Below are 10,484 nucleotides of genomic sequence, written 5' to 3' on the forward strand. Positions count from 1 at the left end.
TACTCACACTGTGATCAGCGGCAGCTGGATGCAATAATCGCATGCCAATGTGCATTGGCTCGTTTAGTTTGCACTCGAAGTAGATTGGTCTCTCTAAGCGAGATCCCAATTCGTCGGTCATCCGTCTGAAAGGGAACCTAAGTTACTATGTATCTGGATCAAATAGCCGTGTAGACAAATATAAATGTTTATTCATAACCATGCTGAAAATAAGTCAGTAATGTTAACTGATGCTAACTGTCTAGCTAACGAGCTTGCTGGTGCTAAATTGAGGCAATTTTTTAAAAATAAAATCCAAATATTTTTATTCAACCACTACTTCGTCCACCACTGTGCTGTAATAGTACCTGTTTTCTCTTCCAGGATTTCCATTCCTCATGTTGTCTTCTGTATTCACTCATCTTCCTCTGATAGTCTGCCTCCGCCTGCAGCTCTGACACCTCCGCCATGATGTCATTCTCAAACTCCCGCTCGTCCTGCTCTCCGTCCACCTTCTCCCTGCAGAAGTCACTCGTCTCATGAAACGCAGCACAAACACAGAGTCAGACACACGAAAGAAGCCGTACCTCCTGATGAAGAGTTTGAAGGGCGTGTTGGTGAATCTCTGGAAGTCTCTCAGAGCTTTGAGCTCCTTCCACACTCTGATGATGCTTTTGAGAAGAGCTCTGTCCTTCTCCTGCTCCACATCACACAACTGAAGGGTGTGTCTGACGGTACAGGAAGAGACCAGGAACCAATTTAAATATGAGGAAACAACGATCATACATTTCTTAGAAATTTAGAAATTTCTTACCTCACTTCCTGTTTCTGCTATCCTCTGCTGGGTCACCTGACTCAGAGCCTCTCCTCTGTGAAGCTCCAGCATATTATGAATTGTGTTCCTCAAGCTGTTCAGCTACACACACACACACATTCAGAATGAGTCTGAAGAACAGGAGGTTGAGAACAGGAAGCTTGGTTTTGTTGGCACTCCTTCAGGTTACCTTATCAGTCATGAGTCGTGTGAGGTTCTTGTGCTGTCTGGTCAGGTGCTGATCGTACAGCTGGGCGAGACGGGCTGCCAGCATGTGTTCACGGCTGAAGAGAGGATGATGGGAGAAGATGAGGCCGGATACATCTACATCCAGCTGGTAGTCTGCCTGGGGGTCGCCCATTCCAGCTATGTAGAGGTTCACATGCTTCAACTTCAGAGCCTGGGACAAACAGTGGAAACACCATTTCATTAATTCACTACGCAAACATATAATTTTCACAAACAGCATACTAAAATAATGCATGAAAGTCTTTAAAGTAGATTCTTTTCTCTTTTTTTTCAGTGAATAAAGGAAGCTTTACTTTTAGGAAATTATGTTTGTCCCACTGTTTTAATTGCTATTTATCACACAACTCTGTGTTAAAATGACTGAATGGCATCTACGCTAATATTAGTCTTTTTCACATTACTTCCTACCCCCAGGATACTTATCCTGAAGGTACTAGAGTCTGCAAGACCCTGCTCCAGCCGAGCATGAAGCTGCTGTCTGACATTTATAATATGCAACCTGTGCCATGCAGCCAACGACCTGTTCACTGCTGGATGGACCTCAATGACTCCCACAACTCCATCTTACAGTTCAATTAATGTTGCAACACATCTGCTTAACTAGTGGCATTATATTTGAACCGTATAGCCAGAGGAGATAGTAATTAGGCTTGACGCTACATCAAATTGTTATTATTTGTAATTATAAATAAAACCTAAATAGAAATGTATATATAAAAATAATAATAAATAACTAAAACTGAAATTTGGGACATGTTTGAACACAGTTTAATACGTACTCTGCCGTTCAAAAGTTTGGGATCAGTAAGATTTTTTTAAAAGTCTCTTCTGATTATCAAGGGTGCATTTATGTGATCAAAATTACAGAAAAAAAGAGTACAGTTGTGAAATATTATTACAATTTGAAATAATGGTTTTCTATGTCAATATATTGTAAAATGTAATTTATTGCTTTGATCAAAGCTGAATTTTCAGCATCATTACTCCAGTCTTCAGTGTCACATGATCCTTCAGAAATCATTATAATATGCTGATTTATTATCAGTGTTGGAAACAGTTGTGCAGTTTTTTTTTTTTTTTGTTCAGGATTCTTTGATGAATAAAGTTAAAAAGAACAGCATTTATTCAAAATAGAAATATTTTCTAACAAGTCTTTACTATCACCTTTTATCAATTTAACACATCCTTGCTGAATAATAGTATTAATGTCTTAAAAAAAAAGAAAGAAATAAAAAGATAAAGTACTGACCTCAAACTTTTGAATGGTAGTGTGTATATTTTTTTAGAAAAGATTTCTATTGTAAACTGTATTTAGACATGTCCACATTTTTATTATCACTTGTTGAAAAAGAAAAAAAAAGCTTTTTTAATAGTTTCAGGTCGTATGTTGTTCCGTGTACCATGGAAAGTGCCTTTTTCTTTATTTATCTCACTATGATTGACGAATGATTGAGCTTGGCTCTTTTGCCTGTATTGTGCACGAGGACTCGGTATACTTCAGTTTTCTCATTGTTCATCAGCCACATGCTTGATGTTTCTCATTTTCACTCTTTCATGTTCTAATGGGTTGCATTACCAAAACACTTAATGTCACTTAGTTCCACATGTCTGTGAGCATTTAATAGTGTGCTCCTCTTCTGGCTCACTTTTATTTGCATGCAGGATTCATAACACACAAGCACCTCTAAGATTTATAAAACGCACATGGCTGAATGGGTGTGTTATCGTTCCGTTCTGTGTGTGTTCGTGCACATGAGAACGTCTGTTACATATCTCCTGTTCTGAGTCGTGTGAGGCGTGACAGGCACATGTGACCTCGCTGCCCTGTCTCACAGCAGAACCCCTGACATCATCACACATCTGGATCCCATCTCCGTTCTCACACCTCTCATCTCCACAAATATTATTGGCAGTTCATATTGCCTGGAAACAGGCTGCATGGAGCATATCGCACCAAAAAGTGCTAGTAAACATCACAGGACTGCATTTTAGCATTCAACAGCATAAAGAGCCAAGAGTGGATGGCCTGATGCGTGCGTCTTAGACAATGACAAAGATTTGAAAAAAAAAAAATATATAAATAATAATAATAACACATGGAATGTTTTAGAGCTGAGCAGAATTAGAAAAATAATTATTTGCTATGAGATTTTATGGTGTGCTCTAGACCTACAAGATATTTCCAGGTTTTCCATGACCCTGGGTTCCCTTAAATTTAAGTCAAAAAATGAAAATGGGTTTTGTGTTGACTTTTAATAATTTTTATGTGGGAATGAAAACACAACTGATTCTTTATCTTCAGCCTAGTGTTAGAGATCCAGTGCCTTGTGATAGAAAACTCTCTTCCAAAACCTGTGCATTTAATATGAGTCATGTTTCATCTGAATTCCACAAATCTTGCTAAAACTAGTTTGTTTTCTTTGAAAGCACTCATTGTAGCAGCCTGGGAACTGGGATAAGGGCTACATTTACACTGTCAGCTAGGGGTGTGCGATATGTAGGGTATATGATACTATCATAAATATTGTTTTAATGATGTTATGACATTATGAATTATGTCACTTACTTTACAAAAAAAACAAACAAAAACATGCCGTAGGAGAGCACGCTCAGCACTGCGCGATGAAGCCTATTAGAATGCAGTTAGAATGACCCCAAAATTCAAGATATTGGGGGCAGAAAAAGCCCCATATGTGTTTTTGTTTTATATGTACATCATATTATATAGTTCAGCAACATCACATGAACAAGAGTGCTGTTTTGCCCCAGTATCAGTACAACTGCAAATGTGATATTGATTTTCTACAACAGTTCAATAAACAAGTTAATATTGTGAGTTACTGTGTATTAATATTGTCTGTTTTTGCTCTGTTTTGCCATAGCAAATTGTTCTAAACACATCTCCGTGTAACACAGCAGTGTTGTGTTACTGAATGAATCCACATTGTTAACTAATCGGTTGAGCAGATGATTCAATGATCCTTTCATGAAGAAGAATGACTTAATGACTTACTGATTAAGAGTTTGTTTCATATTTGGGTATGGGTGTCATTTTACTTTTTTTAATCATTTCATATTTGAATACTGTCCTTTTTTTGTTGATGCATAAAAGATCGATTTCATAGCATTTTTAATGCAACCGTTATTGCATTCATGCCACCTCTGAGATGCATTAAACAGTATGTGTAATTATTCTGAACAGTATGTGTTGTATTATTCGAAATGGATTTGTTGCTTAAATGTAGCAATTCGACAGAAAATGATGATGCATGTATTTAATAAGATTAGAAAAATAGGCCTAAAGGAACCAGCACAAAAACACACAAAATATCGTCTAATTATCGGTTTGGATAATTAGATCTCTGACCTTTCTGTAGACAGCCTGCAGCGCTGGGTCCAGCTGGAAGAGAGGCGGTCTGGACGAGGACTCTTTGATTGGCTCAGGCAGAGCAATAATACACCCGTCATCTCCAAACCACTTCCTTCCCTGCAGAAATCACAAACACTCATATTACAGACAATAGCATTTGTAAACAAATTAGTTTTTTTAAGTATAATTTGTATAGAAGTTATTAAATGATGTTTTCTGCTCTTGCCCAATCATGTTTTCTTCACACAATTCTTTAATTACCTCAGCCTGCTTCAGGATTCGGTTTTCCAAAATGTTCTGATTGGTCAAGCAGACAGGTGGTCTCTCCCCCCACATACAACCCTTCCTCCTCCAGGTAACGGGGACGCACGTTCTCTGGCAGCTTACTGGAGGCAGGAACTGCGTGATGCATGGAATACCGATCATCTGACCTGCTATAGGAGGGTTAAGCTGGAGGACTGAAGAGTGCTGCTGTTTCTGTACCTAGCCTCATGCTGGGAACAAACAGCGTCTCTCGCTCCCTCTGCAGTCGCCTGCTGTAGACTATATATTCCGCCCTCCTCACTTCCAGGAAGTCCTGTGCTGATTGGTCAATGATGAACAAATCCTCCTCCTCGTCTCTGACCAGAGGAGCATCTTCATCCTAAACAGCCATTGAATTACATTAAGGGTAGTTGATAAAAAAATGTCAAGCAGTGTAGCATGCTATATTTCAACTAAAACTATTTTTTCTTCAAATTCTTTTAGAATCACATCTAAGAGCACATTTTATGATCTAATATTAATTGAGCGACTACATTAATTTGTAAATAAATATTCCAAAAAATAATATATTTATACAAATTAATAATATATTTTTTACAAATTAAAATGTAAAAAAAAAATAATAATAATAATCACTGTCACTGCGCAATAAACTGCTAAAAGGTGTTTAAAATGGTGAAAAATGAAATGGTGACCAGTAACAAAAATATGGGTAAATATATGGGCTTTACAGTAAGGTCAAATTAGTTAATGTATTAATTAATAATTACTAAAAATGAGCAGATATTACAGTATTTATTAGTAGTAGTTATAGTCGCCATAATACAAGAGTTACATAAACACCAAACAAAAACCAAGCATGCAGAATTTATTAATCTTTGTTAACGTTAGTTAATAAAAACACAACTAGTCATTGTTAGTTCATGTTAGATAAAGTCCATGAAATAATGTTAACAGATTCAACTTTTGATAATGTATTAGTGCTGAAATTAACATTATCTAAGATTAATAAAGCTTTTATAAGGTGTTTGTTTTGTTAGCTCATGTTAAATGCAGTTAACTAATGCCAACACACTGAACCTTACTGTAAAGTATTACCACAAAATGTATATATATATTTTAATCTTAAATTTTGGTTCATGGACCCTACAATATTTCTGTTGATTGCATGATAAACATGGGTAACACTTTATTTTAAGGTGTCATTATTACACATGTTACATGTACTTACTATTATAATAACAATTAATTATGCATAATTACATGCAAGTATCCCTAAGCCAAACCCTAACCATATAGTAAGTACATGTAGTTAATTAATATTACTCTATTAATTAATATTAATATTAATATTAACAATATAAATGTTGTAACAAGGACACCTTAAAATAAAGTGCAACCTAAACATGCATTCACTGCTAGAATTTGTGTGTTAGATTTGACCTTGTTGTTTGTTAGTGTCCATCTTTACATTAATGCTGCAAACTTGATTTTGTTGTTTTCTAATCATAACCAGAGAAAATACAAACTCGAGTCACCCTGGCTTCAGACTCTTCTTCTCTTTCATACTCTCTCTCCGATTCCCCCTCTCCCTCTTCCTCCCCTTCATCTTCTTCCCCTGATTCCCCCTCTCCCTCTTCCTCTCCTTCTCTTCTCCTGGAGTGTGTTTTCTTACGGCGCCGCTGCTGTTGAGGCTCTGGGTCAAAAAGTTGTACGCCTCTTCAGCGGTCGGCAAACCAGCCTCAGCCTGCTCAGAAACCAAACACACATCTATGTTATTTCTTAATTTATACAGAGCACAAACAGATTGAATGTACACTTTTATAATACATAATATATAACCCTTTCTTTACTTTTTGAGGGTGCTTCTTATTCTTGCAGGAGAAACAGCAGTTTCTTACCCTTTTGTGTTTGGCTGCACGTCTAGCTGCATCACGAAACTTCAGCCTGGCAGCAAAGGATGAGTCTTCATCAGCCTGTGCATCTGGATCCGTCTGGAGGAGGAAGCCATGACAGGATCCTACCAGACTTCATTTCAAATTCTAAACTAGAGGCGGTGTGTTTTTTTTTCTTAATTAAAAAATATACATATAAAATCATCTGTACATGCACGCACTACTGTTCAAAAGTTTTGGGTCAAGATTGTTGGTTATTTTTGAAAGAAGACTCACCAAAGCAGAAATTATTTGATTAAAAAATACAGTAAAATTGTGAAATATTATTACTATTTAAAATACCTCTTTTCTATTATAATATATTGTAAAAATGTAATTTATTCCTGCGATCAAAGCTGAATTTTCAATTTTGTAACATTATAAATGTCTTTACAGTCACTTTTGATCAATTTAATGTGTCCTTGATGAAAAAAAAAAAATTCCTTTAAAAACCCCAAACCTTTGAAGTGTAGTGCATATTACAATATTTAGTTTATGGTCACAGGAAAACAACTGTATATGTGACCCTGGAGCACAAAACCAGTCATAAGGGTCAATTCTTTGAAATGAAGATTTATACATAATCTGAAAGCTGAATAAATAAGCGTTCCATTGATGTCTGGTTTGTTAGGATAGGACAATATTTGGCTAGTAATAGATACAACTATTTGAAAATCTGGAATCTGAGGGTGCAAAAAAATCTAAATATTGAGAAAATCGCCTTTAAAGTTGTCCAAATGAAGTTCTTAGCAATGCATATTACTGATCAAAAATTAAGTTTTGATATATTTACGGTATGAAATTTACAAAATAGCTTCATGGAACATGATCTTTACTTAATATCCTAATGATTTTTGGCATAAAAGAAAAATCTATCATTTTGACCCATACAATGTATTTTTGGCTATTGCTACAAATATACCCCAGCGACTTAAGACTGCTTTTGTGCTCCAGGGTCACATATGAGATCATGAACTATAGACTGAGCCCTGCTTTAAATATGACCATATCAAAACTATTTGTGTTTACATAAATTTACATATTGACATTTTTCTTTGCAATTCATCCACTGTCATTAGTCTGAGGTGCTTACGTCTCTGTCGAATCTAGTGAGGGTGTCTGTCTCGTAGACTCTGTAGACGGCTGGCAGGCTCAATGACGCTGTCCTGCTCTAGAAGACTAGCGGCTTTAGACTGAAGGGACGACACAATGATTAGTATTCTGAAATATATTGTCAATTACATGTTCTGTTTTCCTGTCACTGGCCCCAGACGGCCTCTACCTTTGCCGCTCTCAGCTTCTCAGTCATGCGCTGTCTCATGGTGGTCTCTGACTGGATGGATCCTGGCCTTATCACAGGACGAGGAGGACGATCTAGAGAGATTGTGAGGATGAGAGTGTTGTACTTCAAGGATTTACAGCGAAATATTTAGTCAGACAGTATACAGACTGTCATGGCAGCCCGCTCCAGAGAAACCCAGGCTTTGTGATGACGTCTATAAATGACAGAATGTCCTAACCTCTCGGTGAGCGCGCTGGTGGGCTTTCTACATCGTCTCCTCTGTCCTGCTCCTCTCTCATCTCCTGCCCTGCTGTCACCTCCTCCTCATCTGAAGGAGACTCTACTGCCATCTCCTTAAGCAGCTAGAACATGGAGACCATATGCAGACAAAACAAATCCAAGTGCAACAGAATAAAACTGCCACGAGGTCTGAAGTGATTCATTAACATCCTCTAAGTGGACTGATATTTTGTAGCAATATTCACACTTTTGTACTTATCCGCTTAATGGTTGTTTATTGGGTCTATCACTAAATGATGCCAAAGTAACTTCCTTATTTAATGTTGTATTATTTGCATTATTACAGTACCTTTCATAGCTTCCCCCCCCAAAATAATAGTAGCATTAGCAAAATAATACAATTAATAATAATTAATATCATATTTTTATTTTTACTGTTGTAAGTAGTGGCTATTGTGTCAAAAAGCTGAATAAAACTGATTTCTGATACTATATTATTTGCATTATTGCGTAACTTTTTATAACCGTCCATTTTTAAACAACAATATGTCATAAAATAATGATTTTATTGTTGTAGTCATCATTATTGTATCAAAAAGCTGAAATAAATTAATGATTAAAAATTCAGTTCTACATATTGGTAATCATATACTGTCTATCTGTAAAGTTACCACAGTCCTGACCTTCTTCTTTCTCATTCTCTTTGCCATCACTGAACGTCTGAGTGTCTCACCAGGGTCCTCTTCTCCACCTGGAAGCTCCTAATATAACATATTAAGGAATATTATGATTATAACTATATATAACTATAACTATATAACTATATAACTATATATATATATATATATATACACACACACACACACACACACGTTGTTCTTATGTATGTCTAACTGTAACTGTTTTTTGTTTTGTTTTTTAATTTGCATGAGTTACTGTTGTTAATCATGCCAGTCCAGTTAGATAAAATAACATGCAGTATTTTCCTCACTGGTCAGAAGCAGTTTTTAAGGAAAATACAAGAAGAATGACAAAGAATGTTCAAGAGAGTTCTGTAATCCAGAAGAAAAGCATTGAAACAATAGTTGAAATTTTGTTACTCAGCCTATTAAAGTAAAATGTGTCCATACGATTAATACACTGTATTTCAAGGCACATGGCTTAAGAAGACATGACATATAGTGAAACAGGTCATATGAACCAGATTTAATGAAAAAGAGCAGCATGGACATTCTGCTTAACATCTCATTTTGTTAATACATAGATCCACCGCAGTGTGCTCATTCTCCTTAGACAGATCCCAGTGTGACGGAGCCAAAGCCTACAGCAGATCAGCACAGACCTTACATACAGGCTTCATGCATGTGTTCAGTGAAGGTGCATACTCTAGCTTTATATCGCCACAGTTTGTCTTGTTTAACAAACTGCTAATATAACAAACATGTCTAGCAATTTCCGATGTGAAATACACCAAATATGAATGTACATGTGCATATTTCCCGAAAGTGCAGTCCCTAAATAACAGATGATAAACAACAAACAAAGAGTACTATAGCGCATAGTGTTTCCACCTGTTTATCATCTCTGACTCTTCCTAAAGACTCCTGCAGTTCTCTCCTCTTCTTCCTTATCTTCTCCCGCACATCACTGAAGGCAACAGGACACAAAACTGAAAAGCCTTAAAACAATCACGTTACGTTTTTATTCCTGAAACAGTAAAAACAGTAAGATTACCTGGGCCAAATTGTTCACTGCAGTATTGTCTTAGTCATTGATGCAATAACTCTTTATATATATATATATATATATATACAACAGTTCTTTCTGGTTCTCGAATCTGATTGGCTGATAGGAGTGCGATATTAGAACATAGTATTTAATAATATAGTGTTTATTACCGAGACATGTGTGTGTTCGTGATGGTGATTTTAGTTACATTGTTCCACCATTAGATGGCAACAAGAGACTGTTTTTATGAGTCAGTATACTGCAGTAAAGACTTTTACATTGAAAAATACGCTTTGTAAACGGAAGTTATTTTTACTTTCAACAACAACGCAGCTATCAAATGCACTGAGCAACGCTGTCATCAGAAATCACTCTTAACAGATGAAAGGATATTGACGATACGACAAAGATAACGCTTTCCTCAGTGGACATTCAAACTTATGTTTTATTGTGTGTAGGAGACTGAGATGCAGGTATCACACTCGCTCAGTCCATCTCTCTCTCATAATACTTTACTCTACATAATACAGCAAGCTTTTACTACAGTAATACAATAAGCTTGAATGAGAAGCAACTCAGCGTTCCTTCGTTACTAGCTCTAAAGTGACGTTTTGGAATTAGTAA

General features: G+C 36.4%; 1 pseudogene; it reads right to left on the reverse strand.

Moving 5' to 3' along the window:
• The window catches only part of LOC107710227 (coiled-coil and C2 domain-containing protein 2A-like), a 30,599-nt pseudogene that overhangs the window by 15,991 nt on the left and 4,124 nt on the right, over positions 1–10,484 (reverse strand).

This window comes from Sinocyclocheilus rhinocerous, unplaced genomic scaffold (assembly GCF_001515625.1).
Source record: "Sinocyclocheilus rhinocerous isolate Xijiao unplaced genomic scaffold, SAMN03320098_v1.1 scaffold1167, whole genome shotgun sequence".
NCBI lineage: Eukaryota > Metazoa > Chordata > Actinopteri > Cypriniformes > Cyprinidae > Sinocyclocheilus > Sinocyclocheilus rhinocerous.